Here is a 19,751-nt window from a genome sequence, read left to right on the forward strand (position 1 = left end):
TTAGTTTCAGTTTACTTGCAGGATTTAGATAGTATGTTACATAAATATTGACACTTAAGCTTTATATCCTAAACATCCTCCCCAAAGGGGCGTGGCAGAGATTTATGGAACTAACTAGAGTCCCTCAGTAGGTAGTTTCTTAATGTCCCCACCCAAAGGAAAGTACGAGGTCAGAGGTTCCCCAAAGAATGTGACCCTCAAGACTCTGGCTTTCTCTATCCTGATTCTACGTTTGATAACTGTTGAGTGGTAAGTATGTCTGATTTCAAGGATGAGGCAACCATTAAGGTCCCACGGTGCTGTAGCCGGTGCATTGGGAGGCTGAAATCCAAGCATCACCACCATGCTCAACATATAAAAGGGCCTTAAAAGTGTTGATAACAATAGAGAAAGGGCACTTCTTCAGTAGTCTCAAACTTGTGTATAAATAAAAGCAGTATAGAGAGATGAGAGCTTTGCAAATCAGTATTTTTAGAAGACTATATGTATTTAAATCTTCAACTTTTTAAACCATCACCAGTGGGCACTAACATCTTTTTTTTAAGTAATCTCTACATTCGACGGGATTGAACTCACAACCCCAAGATCAAGAGTCACATGCTGTACCACTTGAGCCAGCCAAGCACCCCTAGAAGACTATATTTAAACAAAAATAAATAGTGTTGGGCTATAATGTAACCCCACTGGTCAGCCTCATTGGCTCGTTGACTGGCTTCCGTTCCCACTTCTATTCATGCGTCCTTCAGTTGCCTTCTTATGTTCTGCCTGCTCTCATTTTGAACTGTTTTATCGCATTGGGCAATAGACCACCCTCTTTGAAATTCTCACTTCCTTCAAGGCAGCAGGTGAATGAGACAGTGGTGGGGGAAAGAGTACCTAACTCGCAGGCTCATCGTGAGGATTCAATCAGATTAAAAAAAAAAGCCAAAGTGTTGTTTTTGGTTTTTTTTTTTTTGGCTTCATCACATCTTCGCAAAGAACATTGCCAGATATTTAAACTGACTCACACTGATTAAGTAAAAAGTTAAATCTAAGTTGGACCCATGAACTGTCGTATTTTCTGATAAAACTTTGTGTGTGTGTGTGTGTGTGTGTGTGTGCAGGCTGAATGTTACTCAGCTTGCATCCTTCTATGGAATTTATATACACCTCTTACTGCCTTGTTATATTTTCTGCTCACCACAATCAACACAAAGTTTGCTCTACAAATGTAGGGAGGCATGGTCTGAGAAGTGATGTGTCATTCAAGGTGACTTTCCTGGCAGCCAAAAGTAAACTGACTCCAGACGGATAGGACCCTTTTGTTGTCTCCAAGGCACACTTACAGTGACCCCGGAGGCTGGAGGGCCACGGTATGAAAACCAACAAATGATAATTAAGTAAGCAGTTTTCTTGTTGCACTGTTAGTGTGAGGGCCTATGTTGTCGTTCTATTTTAGGATGTATGGCACCCTGTGGTGTTATTTGACAGAATTACAAATGAAGTGAATACAAGACAAACGTTAACTTTATAAATATGTTTACAAAGAGTAATTTGTAAAATGTTTACAAACAGTAATGTTTTGAATTTTAGCTTTCTGAAGAATTCACATGTCATCCTTATTTTTCTCATTTCATCTCAATGATGAAAAGTTGACAAAACTGTTTGCAGAGAACTGGGTTCCAGTTGTAGCTCCACAGTTGTATTTTTTTTAAACTAGTGGAAATTCATTACCATCTCTAATCTTTAGTGTTGCTCATTTGTAAGATGAGAGGGTGTCCTTTAAACTTCTCTGCGGTCTTTCCAAATCTATGTTTTCTGTGCTTCATACTTTTCTTTTTTATTACATAATCTGTACACCTGACCTGAGGCTTGAACCCACAACCCGAGATCAAGAATCACATATTCTACCGACTGAGCCAGCCAGGTGCCCCCTGTACTTCATACTTTTAAATCTGTCTCTCCATGTCTGGAATATGCTTCAGAATAATATGGGGTAGAGAGTCTGGATGAAACAAGGTTGGCTAAGACCTGATCATTATTGAAGCCAGGTGATGATGGGGTTCTTTACTGTTTGGTCTATGTCTGATGTATTTGAAATATTCTATTAAAATATACATATATATATATATATATATATACACACACATATACATATTTTACATATATATAAAATCTTCAATCCTATCCTTTGACTTGTGCCTTAGTTACACATCTTCAACTTTCCACCAAACTTTTGGCTCAAATTCACCCTGTCTGGAGCCAAATTTATCAGGTTCCTTACAAAAAAGTCAAATTCCCTCCTTGTGACTTCCTACTGCCTGTGTGCTACCACTTTCCAAGCCATGTTCAGAATCGTGGTGTCATCATTGACTCATCTCTCTCCCTCTTCTCCATTTCTGCTTAGTCACCAAGTCCTGTCTATTTTTCTATCAAAATGTCCACATTTTTATGCTGCCACAGAAGCCTAAGGCTCCGTCACCCCAAATCTGAATTTTTGGCCATTCTAATTCCTGATCCCCTGCCACTCAATGTTCCTCCAATCCAGAGCAGGAACATACTTTTAGAGTATAATCTCAGAAACCTTCAGCAGTTTCCTGTTGACAGCAACATTAAATCTGAGTTCTTCTGGCTGGTGTCCGAACCCCTCCTTCATCTGAGTCCACTCTACAGCTTTCTACCTGCTGTTCACAAGCCGGAACCATCTGCTGTGGCTTTCTCTGCCTACTAGAACAGTACCGAACACCATTGCTGAAAGATTAAACGTTCATCAGAACTTCCATGAACACATTCACAGTACTGATAATTAACCGCTGGCAATCTGAACTGCTATGTCACTGGTAAGCTCTCAAACACCCAACACAACTAAAGGAAAGCAAAGAATCTGCTAGTGGAGGGACAATTTTAATTAAAGAGGGACTGTTGCTAGCATTTTTTTTTTCCTATTTTGAATCCTGGTAATATTTTCATTGGAATTCTGGAGAACCTTAAGTGCTTGGAATCAGATAATAATAGTAAAGTGAATTCTGAGACTAGGGCAGCATTTTAGAACTGACAGAGTTGCTCTGACATACGAGTCAGGCAACTGAGTGCATTTCATTAAATGTGGTGCTTTAGAGAAAGGAAATCAGGATATTTTTAAACAGTTGTTATGATTTTTAAGACATTTCACACAGAACAGTTTATGGTTTCTATGAATGCGAAAATATAAGACAGAAAACTCCTGATCAAAAATGCCATTTTACATAAAATGTGCACACACACACACAGGAAGTATCTTTGGAAGAATATTAGGAAAGCAAATGTGATAGCCCATGAGGAGGAGAGAGCTGGGACTATATGTCTTTGATTTTTTTTTTTTAAGTTTATTTATTTTAAGAGAGAGAGAGAGAGAGAGAGGTCAGTGGGGGAGAGGCAGAGAGACCTAGAGAAAGAGAGAGGAGAGAGAGGTCAGTGAGGGAGAGGCAGAGAGACCTAGAGAAGGAGAGAGAGACAGAATATCCCAAGAAAGCTCTATGCCTGTCAACACAGAGCCCGACTCAGGGCTCGATCTCACAAACCGTGAGATCATGACCTGAGCTGAAATAGAGTCAAAAGCTTAACCAACTGAGCTACCCAGGTGCCCAAAACCTCCATAGCTTTTCTTGATTAGTTTTTGAGTGTGGTTTCACTCTTGTATACATAGTATTCTCAAATAACTAAGTTATTAATCCTCATTCTGTTTTGCAAAAATACTGCTTTTTCCAGTCTTATTAAAAAATTAAAGGCCTCAGTAGCCTTTGTGAGACTAACAAACTCAATCAATTTATGTTTTTAAAAAAACGCAAACACAAAATCAGATGCATGTTTATGATAACTACTTTTTCTAATACCAAAATATGGACACAATCTTACAGAAGATTTTTTTCCCTAATGTATAAATGCATTCATATGGTCAGTCTTGCACAGGTTTGAAATCCATCATATTAATTATACATTTATTAAATTGCCAGAAATCCAGGCCATGTCATTGCTGCACAGCTCTTTGTTGATAGACAATGATGGTGACATTTTATGATATTCTAGACCTTATGATCCTTAGTGCTAATGATTAACATACACTGAGGTCTTTTACAGAAAGTCAAGCTTCTTTAAAGATCTGAAAACATCAGACCAACAGCTTTGAAAGCAAAGACCATGTCTCTGAGATTTGCGTGAGCTTTATTATCTGCTCTTCTAATCTTGAGAAAATGCTGGTAATTGGGGAGTTTGAGTTGATTGAATTCTTTTTTTAGTCTCTACAAAAGCCAACCAGGATGGACAAATAAAAGCAAATTCATAGGGCTGCTGGGCAGCATAACTACATGAATGGTGCCCCCGCCCTTGAGTTGTGCAAGAAGGTCACTGTGAGTTTTCGAGCGTTTCCTGCAACTAGTGAAGTGAATGTTGGGTTGAACAGTTAACTCTTCACATGGTTTGGCATCTTCGGTAGCAATGCCATTCCTCATGGCTTCTCTGAGCTCCTTGGTTACAGTGCTGTACAGGCTTACGTTTTAGTATTCACGGTGCATCCTGACAGTGCTGAACACAGCATGGAACACTGGTGTTTCCCTGCAGCTGGTGGTGAGTAGGGGTGTGTATGGGAAGGGCAGACGTTATTTGACAATAACAAAGGAGAACAAGTTTATCATGGTTTCATGAGCATCAAGGCTTAGCTTTGTGCTCATAATGTTTCTATGTCATGAGACGGAGCAGGATCCCCAAAAATAAATATGAAGACAGTGTTTTAATTGGTTGAAAGAGCAAGATAGTAGCCACTTACTGTAAACTTTTATGCTGTGATGGAGAAACACTATTTCATTACCCTATTGCATTTAAAATGAACGTGCTAGGGGCGCCTGGGTGGCTCTGTCATTTGAGCGTCCTACTCTTGATTTCGGCTCAGGTCATGATCTCACGGTTCATGAGGTTGAGCCCGGAGTGGGGTTCTGCTCTGACAGTGTGGAACCTGCTTGGGATTCTCTCTCTCTGCCTCTCCACCGCTTTGCATGTGTGTGCATGCTCTCTCTCTCTAAAAATAAATGAACTTAAAAAAAAATAAACATGCTAAAAAGTAAAATGGTAATTATGAAAATGGGTCTGTGAATTTAATAGAATTTTTAATAATGGCAAATAATCATCAATTAAGTATTAAGTGACCAGTTTCTAAGCTTTTAATAATACAAAATGAAACCAATGATACGATTATGTTTTGAATGCTATAATCAGTGAAAGTAGAGGTGAGTGAAGACATCATCAAAGGTCTAGAAAGGGAAGAAACAAATCAAATAAGGATTATCTATATCCTTTCTGATTGATTTTTCTTACTAACATTAGTAGGGAGTGAAAAAAAAAAAAGCATACAAGCCTAGATGGAGTTGTAATGGACTGAAAGAGATTGAGGTAATATTACTCCCTTTATATATATACATATATATTCCCTTTATATATATACACACACACACACACACACACACATATATATAAAGGGAGGTAATATTACTTTATATATATAAATTTATATATATATAAATATATACACATATATACATACACATATACATACATATACATACACACATATATATATAAAGGGAGTAATATTACCTCAATCTCCCTTTATATACTCCCTTTATATATATATAAATTTAAACTTAAAACATTTTTTTTAATGTTTATTTACTTTTGAGAGGGAGAAACAGAGCATGAGTGAGGGAGGAGCAGAGAGAGAGGGAGACACAGAATCCAAAGCAGGCTCCAGGATCTGAGCTATCAGCACAGAGCCCGACGTGGGGCTCAAACTGGCGAACCAAGAAATCATGACCTGAGTGGAAGTTGGATGCCTAATTGAGCCACCCTGGCAGACCAGTCTTTCTTAAATAGACTCTGGTTCTTATCCACAATGTAAAGCTACTGGAGATGCTAATGATTGAATTACTTCTAAGATAATAACTTAGGTTTCCTTTCTAACTGGATAATAGGCACTGTTTCTCTGATGAGTGAAAAAGGAACTATTGTAGATTAAAATCATTTAGTGATTCTGTAAGGAACAAAATAACCACACACAAACTTTTAAACTGTTTAACGGAGGCAATGAATAACTAACACTGTGCATTTCCTGGGTATCAGGCAGTGTTCTAACTACTTTTGATGATTAACTCATTTTAATCCTCACAAATGCTTATGAGGTAGGTACTATTTTTTTAATCAACATTTTACAGATGTTCAGAGGGGTTACCTAAGATGCCCAAGGTAAGTGGCAGAGCCAGGACTCAAAGCCAGACAGCCTGGATCTAGCATTTCTGTGCAGAACCACCTGTGAGTTTTGGTACAGATAAAATGACATACAAGTTCCCTCCTCTATGCCCTGGGCATTCCCATTTCTTCACAAAGCAGGACCATAGCCTCTATCTAGAAACAGAACATTTGGAGCCAGAGTGACCACCTGGTTGACTACTTCTTTTTCCCCTCTTAGTGCCCCTAGAGATGGAAAGTGTGAATATCAATGGCCTGTTGGAGGACTAGGGCAAGAGTCCAAGCCTTTTGATTTCTTCCATGACATCATTTTGCAGACTTTTTTAGTCCCTAGAGCTCCTAGTACAGTACTGTACTATATTTTCAATGAATACTTAGACAAGGGTGTATATAGCCTATGACTTAAATTAAAACATTTAAAATCTATTCACATGTTAGTAAAACATGAAATAACACAATAAAAACACTATAAATAACATGATATGACTATGCCTTTTTAAAAAACTGTGGATATATGATGGTTAAAAGGAAAGCTGAATTCAATGTATAATATTTGGCAATTTATAGAGAGCATCCATAAAAGTGAATCACTGTGTCACGAAATAAATCAGATGGAAAAATAATCCTTTCACATTCGTACTGTGCTTTATAGTTTCAAAACCCTTTCCATATTTATTAATGCTGGTAAACAAGTTGTATTATATTTTAATGTACATTCTCAGTTGTTTTTTTTCCTCCTAAAATATTAGGAAAGGAATTGTAATGAAATCTTGATCTGGGTTCTCTAGTTCTCTTTACTTGTTGATACATAATTCAGAAATTTACGGAAATTGAACTCTCAGGTGTGGCAGATTAGACTGCTATTCAGCCATTTCTCTCCCTCTCCACCTCGTGGGGTGTGGGGTATACCTTTCTGGCCACTGGCTTGGGCTTGGCTCTGTGACTTCGTCCAGTGGACGGAGAGCAGATTTGGACAAGAGCAGAGGTTTTAAATAAGCTTGCATGGTTTGGCTTGTCCTCTTGTGATCCTGGGTGCTGTGAGAGGCACGCCAGCTAGCCACTGCCCCTTCAACCTATTCCCAGAAAGAGAGGCGCAGCCTCTACCCACAGCCTGATGTAGAGTCACCCCAATAACATACAGAGCTATGAGCCGTAGTTGTTTTAAGCCACTGAGATTTTGGAGGTGTTTGCTATCCACGTTATTGCAACAGAAACCTGGTATCTGTGGAAACCTTTACGGTGGTAGAAAAAGGAAGTCGCTTTTACTAATGACCTACTATGTGCCAACTGCTTCATATTCATTAACCATGCAATTCTTACAACAACTCCATGTGGTGGGAACGATTATTATCCCATTTTTTAGATAAGGAGACTGAACACAGAGAGGCTAAGTAACTTCTCCAACATCACACAGCTAGTCTACTAAGGCATGGATTAAAGCCCAGCTCTATATGATTATGAAAATTGTGCTCTACTGCCTCACATACTATTGCATGGTTTTTAAAATCCCCGGTTCAGAACAAGAATTTTAAAAAGGAAAAATATTAAAAATAATACACAAACAGTATTAGTATTCCAACCATAAAACAATATTTAAATTTTTTTTTAATGTTTATTTATTTTTGAGAGTGAGAGAGAATGAATGAGTGGAGGAGGGGCAGAGAGAGGGAGACACAGAATCCAAGGCAGGCTCCAGGCTTTGAAATGTCAGCACAGAGCCTGACATGGGGCTCGAACCCATGAACTTTGAGATCATGACCTGAGCTGAAGTCAGATGCTTAACTGACTGAGCCACCCAGGTGCCCTGCAACCATAAAACAATATTTTAAAAGGAAAACCATCCAAGTGAAGATGGAATGTTTGATTCTATATGTCTAGTATAAATATTAAACATTAACTATAAGACAGAGGCTCATGACACACTGGAACAAGCTAGAATTCAGACACCAGCAGCTACATCTGAGGAGAGAAAATGTGTGTTGAGAGTTATTATTAAATACAAAACACCTGGTGCCTGGCTGGCCCAGTCAGTAGAGCGTCTGACCCTTGATCCTAGGGTGGTGAGTTCAAGTCCCATGTTGGGTACGAAGCCTACTTAAAAAACAACAATAAATAACTAACATCTGGAAGGATTGTTTCCAAGTTTCTAGAAACAAGGAACTAAACGTTTATTCTATTCTGAAACTATTGTGACAAACTGTACCTACTTGTCCCGAAAGTTATTATTTTCATTCATCCGGAGAGATCGGGCCACAGCCTATTCCAGCAATGACCCCCCTGGATGTTATGGTTGACAAAGCCTTAAAAGATGTGCAGTTTTATTGGGAAGCCCCGAAGTGGGCTGAGATTATCGTGTTGTTCCTCCATCGGTTCGTTTCTTTTTGGTGGAAAGGAGGAACACAGGTGGAAGCCACAGCTATCAGAGACGCTGGCCACATGGGCCCTTTATTTTATTTTTCCCTTAGCTGCCACGGCTGCTCCTTCTCATTCTCTTTATGGCCAGGGAGAGAATAGGCCTGGTTATATTCCCCCCCTGCCCAGGCCTCCTGAGAGAGTCAGAGAAGGAGAGGGGACCAGGCAGCCGGGACCCTGGCTTTCCAAGACCTGTGACCAATTCCCCACACACCTTCCTACCCCCCTGGCCGGTGCGGTGTGTGGGAAACAAAGGTAACCTTGCGTCCTCCCCTCCTCCCCCTGCACCCCTCTCCCCCTCTTGCAGTGCCATTTCTGTCCTCCCCCTGCTGTTGCCTGACTGTCCAAGCCCCAAGCCCCCTTCCTCATCAGCACCACTGCCCCACACCCCCCATTCCAGCTTCCTTCTGATTAAAATTTGCTCTAGCTCACATCAGAAGGACTCTAATGAGTTAATTCATACTGTGATTTGGGGGAAATGGCTTACTTTAATTTTTTTCCTGTCCCCCCCCCCCCCGAAGGAACAATTAAGTCCTGTTTGGATAAACTAAATAGTGGGACTTCAGGGACCAAGAAACACGAAATGACAATAACCAAGTGTATTGAATGCTGTGTGCCAGGCAAATGAGTTTACTCATTTGATCCTTATAACAACCCAATATGGTAGTCACTATTATTATCATTTCCATTTTACAGATGGGAAAACTGAAGCACATGGGAGTTGAATATGGTGCCCAGGTCTAAGTAAGTCTTGCTCCTGATATCTACTGTGAAAGAAGCAAGAGATACCTCTCGTGTGAGTGCTTTCATGGGACCACATCCCTCAGATGATGCTTATACCACTCTGAAGACTGGCCAGTTTCTTGAAAACACATCTTACGTTGATGGGCATTGCTTAATGCTTAATACTTGTTGAGAAGAGCACAGCCGTCTATTAAAGCCAAGGAGCCCTAGCTGTAGAAAGTAATTGAGAGACAGTTTGTCCAACCACATCAATTTACAAAGAGGATGCAGAATCTAACAGGCTTAACGGATTTGATTGGGCCTCCTGGCACCTCCTGACAACCTGCTCCGTGGTCTTTCAGTATCCGCTGCTCACCCCCCCTTTCCCAACTCTCATATAATAGGTTCCCAAGTTGTATTACTCCTCACCTCAAGATGTCTGTCACATTGACTGCTTTGTTTCTGCCCCTGGTGTTAACCAGGTTCCTCATTACCTCACGCTTGAACCGACACAGTGACCTTACCTGGCCCGCCTGCCTCAGCCACCCGCCCTGCTTCTGTCTGCTTCCCACAATCACACACGCTTGTCTGCTCATCTTCCTCGAAGCCTGGCTCTGATCTCGACACAAGCCTGGGGGCACAAAGGCCTGGATTCAAACTCCAGTTTTACCATTTTGTCACCAAACAGACTCAGCCATTGTGGTTAAACACAAAACAGGGGAGGAGGTGGGAGACGGACACCAGGTTAAAGCTCAGCTCCCCCCTCTCCCCACCCTCCCTCACCCCCACCGGCACTGAGTGGGGCAAAGCATCAACCCAGAGCACCCAGGTGAACAGCAAAATTGGTACTGAGAGGCACTACTAGCCATCATTAAAGCTGGCATTTCTGTTGTTGCTCTGAGTACATTCAGGGGTGGGGAGAAGAGGGAGGAATGTGGAAGGGGTGGGAGGGACAGTGAAGAGAAAGAGAATCCCCATACCCACTGCGTGGATTTAATTTCTCAGTGAAAACCTCTCCCCTCCCTAGAAATGGAAGCAGAAAGGAAAGTGTGGCCGGAGCTGAGGGTTAGAGCAGGGCAGGGAGATTGGAATGAAGAGAAACCTCTGGGAATGTGAAAAGGATTCCCCATCCCCCTTACAACTCCAAGGTGCAGAGTGGGGAGAAGTCAGGAGCACAGCTCAGATGGTCCAGGGCCAGGTACCCCACATTCAGACCACACCCCCAGCCTAGAAAAGCAGGGCCCCTGCCGGCAGTGTGCTATCCTTATTACCCTGTGCTAGGTACTTTTTAACACAAAGGGAGAATTGAGTGCATTGTGCGCTCAGGTAAGAAGGTAAATTTACAGATGAACCCGTGATGAAGGAGTATCAGTTGCTACATTCCAGGAATGGGCCAGATTACTAAAGATTTAAACAGTTTAGGGAAATGGGCAGAAATGAGGCTAATGAAATTCAGTCTTGCAAAGCTGGAAGATCATGCATTAGAGTAGAATCCATAATACATTTAAGTGAAGTCTTAATTGTTAGAATTGCTGACAATAATGAGGAAAGAGTCCTAGGGCTGGATAATAAGATCATGGAGAGTCTAGTTGCAAACAGGGGATTTCCTCATAGAGCAGAGGAAGTAATGGTTCCTCTACGTAAATGAGTATCTCACATCTCATTTAGAATCCTGGGTGTAATCCTGGGCTTGTAGATATGCTGAAATGTTAAAAAAAAAAAGGCAGTCGGGCAGTGGCAGAGGGGAGCAAGAGAAACAATGGGAAAGGTTGATTTGGAGCTCAGGAATGTGCCATAATACATATATTTTTAAATAATTTTTTAAAAATATTTACTTATTTTTGAGAGAGGAGGGGGGTACAGAGAGAGAGGATCCAGAGCAGGGTCCACACTGACAGCAGGGCTCGAACTCATGAACTGTGAGATTATGACCTGAGTCGGAGTCAGACGTTTAACTGACTGAGCCACCCAGGTGCCCCTGCCATAATATTTTTTAAAGGAATTTTTTATCCTTTTCCTGAGCTCAGTACAAGAAGAATCTTTAAATTTTGGCTCAGGGCCCATGGGCACCTGTCTACTCAGTCGGAGTGTGCAACTCTTGATCTTGGGTCGTGAGTTTGAGGCTCACGTTGGGCACGGAGTTTACTCAAAAAAATAAAAAATAAAAAATAAACTTGGGCTCAGGTGTCTGGAGTTTCAGACCGGGGTCCCCACAATCCTTTTCATGCTTTGTCCTCACTCTTTTGCTGACTTGGTACTTTGCTGGGTATTTCTGCGATAAGGATACTAAATTCATGCAGGGAGAGAGCAGGGATTCTGAGCTGGGGAAAAGGAAATGGAATAATTTTGAAGCTAGCATTAATTGAGCACAGTCTGGCATACATGAGCACGGAGTGGGCTCAATTTCATGAAGTCAGAAACAGCCTCAAACCACAGACCTACCATTAGCAGGGGTATATGAAGTCCCAGGGAGGTATGAAGAGAGGCCATGAAGCACATGGTCAGAGAAATGGGGAGACATAGTGTTCTGTCCTTTTGTCATCTGGGTAGAGTGCAATCCTCTCATGATTGACTAAATAAAAAAATTTTTTTAAGTTTATTTATTTTTGAGAGAGAAAGAGAGGGCACAAACGGGGGAGAGACAGAAAGAAGAGAGAAAATCCCAAGCAGGCTGCATGGTCAGCTCAGAGCCTGACACAGGGCTTGATCTCATCTCTGTGAGATCATGACCTGAGCCAAAATGAAAAGTCAGATGTTTAACCACCTTGAGCCACCCAGGCACCCCTGACTAAATAATGTTTGAACCCACATATTAGAGCCCTGCTCTCTCATTCCTGTATGCAATGAGAGAAAGAAAGAGAGACAGATCCTTTTGACCTACCCTGTTCGATATTGTGGCTATTGAGCACTTAAATGTGGCTGGTTCTGTAAGTGTGAAATACATACCGTGTGTCTGAGAAAAGGACATAATCTCACTAATGATTTTTAGGTGGATTGTGTATTAAAATGATATTTCTGATATGTTGGGTTAAATATATTATTAAAATGAATTACCCTTTTTATTTTCTTAATATGGCTACTAGAGAATTTAAAATTCACATGTAGCTTATATTGGACAGCCTGCTTCGATTTTCAAATAGTGGAATGGATTTCTAGGGTAGCAGTTTGCATTCCTTTATTAGATTTCTGGAGAGGGGGAGCAAATCGATAAACTAGGAGTCTGTTTTCATTTTCTTTTCTCAGGAATATAATCTTGAACTGCTCAAGCTAAACTGTTGTCAATTAGAGTGGATATTTGGGGCCAATGAAAGGCTTGTGGTACAGAAATTTAATTAATAATATTTAAGAAACGCAGCTGGGGAGGAATAAAGGACAGAGTGAACAAGACAAATTATTTAGGCACAGTTTCACGTGAATTAAGCCCATACAGTCCATTTAAACCTCCACCATGGCTTGTGAAACACTGTTCCTCATAGAAGACAGCAAAATGCCATCATTTACTCATCTTTGTATGCTAGAGGAAACTGAGAAAATGTTAATCTAAGGAGAACACTAAACTCTGTTGTGCCCCAGATCATTGTGTTTGGAAAAAAAAAACATGTAAAACTCTTTCTCTTTGTGGATTTCTTTTTTTCCTGAGTGACTCAGAGAACAGACTGTGGCCTAAACTAAAAAAAAGAAAAAGAAAAAAAAAGCCTTATGCAAACGGGTAAAGGCATGCGGATGGGTGTGGAATTATTCATGAAGCTACAAAACTGGAGAGACACTCCCTTTTCTCCCTTCTGGAAAGACTGAGGATGTATGTAATTCTTGTAATCCAGGTGGCTTCCCACTTGGCAACTGCTCTCTTAAAACCACAAATATAAGTAGCCATCACTTGGCACAATCTTTTTCATGCTGTTTTTTAAATGAGAACACTGATTTATATGAACACACAAACCGAAGAGTGATTATAAACACAGCTGAATGTACATCATTCTAGACCATTCTAGGCATTCTAGACAGTACTGGGGTTGAAATTTAACCAATAAAAGAAATGAGATTATAAACTCTTTGCGGGTTAATATGGACAGCTGAGTGATTTACACATATTCAACATTCTTTCTGAGACCATCTCATCTTTTTTTATACTTGTCAAAAGGTAAGTTAGTCTTATTTTTCATTCCCTTTGGGAAAGCAGCTACAATTTTGGGGAGAGCAAGAATGTCCTGTCCCCTGTTTGGGGAGCAAGAATTCTTGTCCCCTTCATGGTCCATCTAGCTGGACTGGGAACCAAATTGACATGAGACAGATTGACAGGAGAAAATTGAATTTAATAGCATACGTACAGAGAATCTACATAGCATGGAAATTCCAAAGCCAATCAAGCAAAATGAAGTATATATGTCATCCTGAACCAAAGAAAAGGGGCTAAGGGTCTGTGATTTCAAAAAAAAAGGAATGCACTTCACAGGATAGTAAGGAGAGTAGATGTTTGGTAATTAGGTGTTTGCCCTGCCATATGATGGGTTACTCAGATAAAATTTATCTCTGGTAACAACCCTTGTTCTGGAAAAGACTCCCCCCCTTCCCCACCTCCCCCCATCCATTTAGATTCATCTATGTAGTTAAGGGAAAGACAAAACTTTCTCTTGAGCTAGCAGAGTCTTGATTGCTTTCAACTCAAAATAATCCGCACACCAAAGTGGCACATTCTGGGGGGCCTGTCCTGAACCCCTTCAAATTCTACTTGGAAGCGTCAGCAAAATTTTTTCAACAGAATGTAAACAATGACCTTGGGCCATGTTGGCAAAGTACCATGGGAAGAAGACACCGACGAAAGTCAAAACTGGCCTTTTTAAAAAAATTGTTCTTCCTAAGTGAACCCTAGAGCTTCCTTTATATAAAAACTGGTTACCCAATAGGCCTCGGGGCTGCCAATGGTTTTTAAATCTTACTAATCTTCTCTGGAATGAAACCAGTATGATACAAAGAGAAAAGAGCTGCTGGAACATTTACTAATCCCTGAGTTCTTTTCTTTTTATATTAAAAAAGGATTACTAGCTTAATGTAATTGTTTGTTTTTAAATTACTGATAGTATTGCTAAATGTATTTAGAATGTGTCTCTGAGTGATCACAGCTGAATTCATACAGATTTCATCATGAGACCATATCAAAAAGTACAAGCATATTATGGTACATACTTCCAAGGCTCTTGGTCTAACGTGTGTTAGGATTTAGAAAGAACATACAAACTATGACAGATTTTAAACTATCTTTATGTTTAAGTCTTTTTTTCCCCCTTAATGTTTATTTTATTTTTGAGAGAGAGAGAGACAGAGAACAAGTGAGAGAGGGGCAGAGAGGGAGGGAGACGCAGAACCTGAAGCAGGCTCCAGGCTCTGAGCCATCAGCACAGAGCCCAATACATGGGGCTTGATTGTGACTTGAGCCAAAGTCGGACACTTAACCAACTGAGCCACCCAGGCGCCCCCGTTTGTTTAGCTCTTATGCTTATCATAAAGTCACAGAAATTTGAGAACCAGAAAGAATCTTCGTAAAAAAAGAGCAGTGGTGTGGAGCACAGGCAATGGTGTCCAAGTTCCTGATTCCTGAACCTGGCCCTGTGACTTAATAAGTGTACAGTATCAGGCAAGTTATTTAACTTCCTGGGAACTCAGTTTCCCCTTATCTGTAAAGCAGCAATAACTACAGTAATAGTACCTACCTTATAGGGTTATGGAGATTAAATGAGATAATGTATATATCTCGCCTAAAGAAGGGAGCCAATACTTGCTAGCTATAATTAGTTAATAGAGTAATTGTGTTTCACAGGTAAGAAAATGGAAGCAGAGACTAGTCTGGTCCTATCATTAAGTTATGACAGAGACATAGCTGGAATTCAGCTGCTGTGCTCTTACCACTTTTCCTCAACTTCCAGTTTGTCCTCTGGACTTATTTTTATTTGTTTGTTTGTTTGTTTATTTATTTATTTACTTCTTTATTTATATTTGAGAGAGAGAGAGAGAGAGAGAGAATAGGAGTAGGGGAGGGGGCGAGAAGGAGAGAGAATGAGAATCTTAAGCAGGCTCCATACTTATTGCAGATCCCAACTCGGATTTTGATCTCACCACTCTGGGGTAATGACCTGAGCTGAAATCAAGAGTCAGAAGCTCAGGGGCGCCTGGGTGGCTCAGTCGGTTGAGCGTCCGACTTCGGCTCAGGTCATGATCTCGCGGTCCATGAGTTCGAGCCCCGCGTCGGGCTCTGTGCTGACGGCTCAGAGCCTGGAGCCTGTTTCGGATTCTGTGTCTCCCTCTCTCTGACCCTCCCCTGTTCATGCTCTGTCTCTCCTTGTCTCAAAAATAAATAAAATGTTAAAAAAAAAAAGAGTCAGAAGCTCAAACAACTGAACCACCCAGGTGCCCCTTTCCTTTGGACTTTAAAATGATTAATTTTTATAGTCTTATTGCACTTTTTTGTTACTGACCCCAAATGCAACTAAATACGAACACCTACAAAGCAGAAGAATATAGCCCATGTTTTAACAAGTAAAAAGTTATGAAATTGGCTAAATTGTAATAGATTTGTATCCTAAGAGACCATTAATTAGTACGAGTTAATCATTTTCTTTAAATCTTAATCTAGAAGGCTTCAAATGTGCTTGCTTTGCTTCTGAATTCTTTCTACCTGTTTTCTTTCAGTTTGTCTCCCTCTGGTGGATCTTAAAAAAACACTAGCTTTTATTTTCAGAATAACTATGGATTATTTGGGACAGGTTTTGCACAAGTTAAGAGCTCATCTTGTTGTCAGCCTGGTTTATGTTGTGGAATTCCTAGAATACTGTGTTGCCTGGGTGGGAGTCTTTGCAGAGACTCCAATTCAAGGAGGGTAGAGAGAGGCTAACGGCATTTGCTCCATGACACCAACAGGAGCACTGATAAACACATGCAAAGACATAAAAGTGTATTCAGAGAACTACAAGTGGTTTGGAATGGCTGGGAACAAAGTACAAGCGAATAGAGGTGAAACACTATGGGAAGAGATGCAGTGGAAGGGTAAGCAGGGGCCAAGTCACTGGTTATGTTTGAATCTTATTTTGTAGGTAATTTGGATTAGGCTGCAAAAACCAAAATCCAGTAAGTGGCTTTTAAAAAACAGAAGCTCAGTTCTATCTATGTAAAAGAAGTCAGGAAGTAGTTTGATATGGAGCTCCTTGTCATTGGGGATCCAGGCTCTTTCCAATTCCACTTCCTCCGTCCATAGGGTGTGGCTTTTGTCTTCATGGTCCAAAATGGCTGCCAGAGCTCCAGCCATTGTATACATTTATCTAATTGGAGATCTATATTTGCACTTCAGACTCAATTTTCCCAGAAAATAAACTGATTTCACAAATTTTTAAAAAATGTTTATTTATTTTTGAGAGAGAGTGTGTGCAAGAGAGAGTGGGGGAGGGACAGAGGGAAAGAGAGACAGAGGATCTAAAGTGGGATCCATGCTGACAGCAGAGAGCCATGAACCTCGAGATCACAACCTGAGCCAAAGTCTGACGCTTAACCAACTGAGTCACCCAGGTGCCCCTAAACTAACTGATTTCTACCCCCAGACTAGTTCTTCCCTTTTGTTCTCTAGCTCCCTATGTCACTAGAAGAAAGAGCAATAAAATGAGACTGAGAAGGAGATATAGAAACTCTGGAGCTGAGGTGAGAGAGTTCAGAAAACAACAGAGGAGTGATCTAAAATGGAGTGGTGAGGAGCACCTGGCTGGCTCCATTGGTGGAGTGTGGGACTCTTGATCCTGGGGTCATAGGTTCGAGACCTACATCGGCTGTATAGATTACTTAAAAATAAAATCTTAATAAATAAATAAATAAAATGGAGCATGGCCAATCATGCTAATGCTGTAGAGAGGTGAAGTCACACAGGGTCTGAGGTCAGCTTTTATTAGAGCTGACAGTAACGTGATTGGTGACCTTAGGGAGGGTGTGTCTGCACTTTTTTGTGGAGCAGAGCCCTGCTCAAGCAGTGTTGAAGCTCATGGGTTAGAATTTGCACCTCTCTTGCCTCTTACTGTTATCATAAAGGTGAGATAGTGGGGGTGGAAGTTAGTTGGCAGTGAACTGGGAAGTGAAAGGAGGGATAAAGAAGTACAGAAAGGGAGTGTTAGCCTTCAAGAAACTCACATGAAGAGAGAAGTGTCCTGTGTTGATCCCTGTCATGATTGACCCAACCTCATACTGTGAGGTTAGCCTCCAAGCAGAAAGAACCATGGACATGTCAGCTGTGTCCGTGGAGAAGTCCCAGACTCCCTTATTCTATTTGCACCTTTGTTCTTAACCTTTAGCTCTATTCCTGTGTTCGCTGGAAATCTGATTATTTGGGGCCTCAACGGCCCCTGCTTCTTTCTTGGTGTTAACGACAGTCTTAAGTTTGCAGCATTTTCTTTTTTTTTTTTTTAATTTTTTTTTTCAACGTGTATTTATTTTTGGGACAGAGAGAAACAGAGCATGAACGGGGGAGGGGCAGAGAGAGAGGGAGACACAGAATGGGAAACAGGCTCCAGGCTCTGAGCCATCAGCCCAGAGCCTGACGCAGGGCTCGAACTCACGGACCGCAAGATCGTGACCTGGCTGAAGTTGGACGCTTAACCGACTGCGCCACCCAGGCGCCCCTGCAGCATTTTCTTTAGGGTACCATCTTGTGTTTTCCTTCTGGCTTCTACCACTTCCAGCTGCCCAGGCCACCAGCCCTGCCTGATGCAGCCTCTTCCACATGAATCCAACGTGCCTCATACCCCTCTACATCTGCCATGCCCTTCTCTAAGGGAGCACTGACGTGAAGAGGGATGGAAAGGTAGAGAAGGAGCCAGAGGGCAGAAAGAGCAACAGGAGTGGGCATCTTTTCTTTTTTTAAATTTTATTTATTTTGAGAGAGAGAGAGAGAGAGAGAGAGAGAATGAGCGGGGAAGGGACATTGAAAGAGGGGGACAGAGGATCTGAAGTGGGCTCTGTGCTGACAGCAGAGAGCCTGATGCGGGGCTTGAACTCATGAACTGTGAGATCATGCCCTGAGCTGAAGTCGGACACTTAACAGACTGAGTCACACAGGCACCCCTCTTATTTATTTATTTATTTTTTTTCAGAAGAGAGAGATGCTGAAGATGGAAGGAAAGTGGGATACTTGATGTAGGGAGGCCCCTGGGAGATGGAGAAAATGAAAGCCAGGGTACAGGTGTGAGACTGGCCCCAAGTAGCAGGAAGAACACTGATTTCTCTGAAGCCTGAGCTAATCAAGGGCTCAAATGAAGGGAAGGAAGTTTGTAGCTAGCTGTGGATGAGATTGGAAACTAAGAAAAGTATTATCAGTAGAGTTATTTTAGATGATTGAAGACGCAGTTGGTACTGATTTAGTTCACATTTATGGAGAACTTCTGTTCCTTGCAGTGTGCTTGTGATTTTCGTATACATTATTGATTTTTTTGTTTGTTTGTTGTTGTTTCGGGGACAGAGAGAGAGTGCATGTGTGTGTGTGTGTGTGTGTGAGGGTAGAGAGAGAGGGAGAGAGAGAGAATCCCAAGCAGGCTCTGTACTCATCTCGAGTCAGAGGTAGGGCTTAATCTCACAACCCTGAGATCATAACCTGAGCTGAAATCAAGAGTCAGACGCTCAACCCACTGAGCCACCCAGACACCCTATGTTACCTATTGTAATTCTCATAAATATATTTAACAGTCAACTGTATATAGTCAGAACACTTATCAATATAAATTTATATACAGTAATGTTTCACATTTATCAAATTGTTTCACATGTTTTATCTAATTTGATTTTTCTAGCAATTATCTCATTTTATAGGTTAAAGAAGCCAAAGTTGAGAGATAGATGAAGCAATTTGCGTGACAAGCAGGTTTTATGACTTTAGTCTCCCAAAGGAACTATTATTTTAGTGAGCCACATTTGGAAACAGATTTGGAAATATAAGGCATTTTAAAGGGCTGCTGTTTTGGCATTAGCAAAACACTCTGCCTGAACTGGACAGCAGGGTTCAGTTGGGTGTTGGAGAGTGCGTTATGCCCCAAGTCAGGCAGATGCTAGCCACTGGCTCCGAAAACCCAGCCTTGAAATGAAATGAGCTTCATTCCGGTTGCTCACCCTATGAGTCGTATGTTGGCCCAAAGTACATTTTCTAGATTCTCTTTTCTTTTTTTAAGATTTTATTTATTATTAAAATTTTTTTAATATTTATTATTTTTGAGACAGAGAGACAGAGTGCAAGCAGGGGAGGGGCAGAGAGAGGAAGACACGGAATATGAAGTAAGCTCAAGGTTCGGAGCTGTCAGCACAGAGCCAGCCCAACATGGGGCTTGAACTCATGAAATGTGAGA

The sequence above is a fragment of the Lynx rufus genome, unplaced genomic scaffold, assembly GCF_022079265.1.
Source record: "Lynx rufus isolate CCGP_SWC_20201006 ecotype Redwood Valley unplaced genomic scaffold, mLynRuf1.p SCAF_15, whole genome shotgun sequence".
Lineage (NCBI taxonomy): Eukaryota > Metazoa > Chordata > Mammalia > Carnivora > Felidae > Lynx > Lynx rufus.